This window comes from Echinococcus granulosus (assembly GCF_000524195.1).
Source record: "Echinococcus granulosus chromosome Unknown EG_S00231, whole genome shotgun sequence".
Classification (NCBI taxonomy): Eukaryota; Metazoa; Platyhelminthes; class Cestoda; order Cyclophyllidea; family Taeniidae; genus Echinococcus; species Echinococcus granulosus.
Genome location: NW_020170611.1, coordinates 1 through 2,234, shown reverse-complemented (window position 1 = coordinate 2,234; position 2,234 = coordinate 1).

Here is a 2,234-nt window from a genome sequence, read left to right as displayed (position 1 = left end):
CCGTGTATTTCTACTACAAATAAGTATTCATGAATACACTAATTTGGCAAACATTGTGAAGCTATTCAGGTCTTGGAAAATATGGCCGTTGTTGTGCCTTTGAGAGGAAGATAGGGTTTTTAAAATCAAGTAATTTGTTTGGTTCAAAGCATTGCATGCTCCTTGAATGTGATTGATTTTTGGTTATAATTAGTATTGTGAATGGCACTTGTGTGCTTGTGGTGTGTTTTAGGACCTAGGTAAGTGCATTTAAAAATTGCAAGCATGAATAGATGGTGTGATAACTTAATATGACAGCTGGTAACCGTTATGAATTTAGGTAAAGGCGTTTTCAAATAAGGTATCGGTTGGTAAAGCATAAACCCTCCTGTGCATTATGGAAAGGTTAATAAAGGATATTGTGGGTTTGTAAAAGCTTCTACGTCAGAGACATGTAAAAGTGTAAGAAAACTCAAATCTTACTTTTGCGTCAATTAGAGTAATTGAGATATTTGTGGTACGGACCAAAAATTAGGGACTCTACCTGAAATATGTTGTACTCAAAAACGCTCTATGGGTAAGGAAAGAGAATCGTAATACCTCATAAGCTTACACTGAATGCTAGGCTTGATAGTCGTTAATCAGTTTGGAGTACGATGCAAATCTGAGATTAACACATTCGAGAGGTAAAATAACAGTTCTCTTTTTTTCTAAAATTAAGCAGCCAAACCTTTAAACACTACCTTAGCTGACAAGCTACTTTGGATTGCATGCTGCATAATTTGACTTTATGAAGAAAGTAAACTGGGGCACTTATAGTCAAGCAACCTAAATATTCATAACTGGGTAGGCGCATATTTTTGATTAATAAGACTAAAACAATCTAATTTTTTTAAAACTGTTTTGTAAATGTTTTTTTTTTGAATTTCTGACACACTTTTATTTATAAACAGAATTCAGGGATGCATAGACTCTTTCACTTGTTTCTTACTGCCATTATAGCCCTGCATTCCCTGACGTGTATAATAAGGTAAATTAAAATGCAAATAGAGCATGTTTTAAGCATTTTTTTTGTTGATTTACAGGTTGCAATGCTGTTTGTTTCTGTTCAAGTCACCTAATTATTGACCTTCAAACATCGCTCTTCACTTTCAAGACTAGAGGTAGGTGTGCTTGTGGCGTTGATCGGTTGTCAATAGTGGATAGCCTTGTTTGCCTCTTTTTTAGAAGCATCAAAGCTTTACTTTATTAAAAAACACCTACTTAGATTGTTGTGAGCCATTCAGTACATAAAGGCATTCACCTGTTTATACGTTTTCACTTGTACGTTAATCTCATTGCTTTCGCCTAAACTGACGTACTTTTGACTCGTCTTTTTACTGGTAACTATTTTGTTTTCGCACGTTGTCTAAGTATTTCTACCTGAGGTTTTTTTAGGAAATACTGTCCTTTACAAATTGTTTTGTGATTTTATGATTTGACTAGGCAGGTACCCTTTGATTAATCAGCATGACTTTAATATTCTAAGCTTTTCAAAGCCTTTGGTGCCCTTTAATTGTTTATAATTGCCTTTTCTGTATAAAGAGTCTTTTAAACACTGTACGTTTAAACGTTTTTGATATTTTTTATCGTCAAAATTTATTTATCGTAGTAGTTAATTGAATAAAAAGGACGTCTGTTTCGCCAAATAATTTATGGTGCAAACTATTGACATGGTCTTTTAGGTTTAATACAACGATTTTGGTTCTACGTGTATGGCCGCCATGCGGATCTGTGCTCAGTTTGTTCTTAGGCTCCACCAAGTTATTTAATCATTCTTTTTTTCCTACCACCAGCATGGTTGATCGTTTACGCAAGATTTTGACAAATGTGGTCCCTAAACCAACATCCAAGAAAGTAGTTTTTAAGGATGTGGTGAAAAAGGAACCCACAGTTTATGAGCGTGCAATGCTATGCGCCTTTGATTTCAACAAAACGAATTCGGATGAAATATCATTTAGGCGTGGCGATATTCTCCTCATTGAGGCACCTGTTCGCTTGCCTTCCGGGTGCCTCACCACCAGTAGCGCTGACAACTGTACGGATCGATGGTTGAGTGCTCGTGATTGGCGAAACGGCAATGTCGGCCTGGTGCCCGCAGACTTTCTAACTGATGAATCAGGTGAATCCGTGGTCTTTGATGCCTTTCAGTGCAGTTCACGAGCAGAAGCGGAGGAGCAGCTTCTTCTGCCTGTTGTTCAATCTGGCACCTTCAT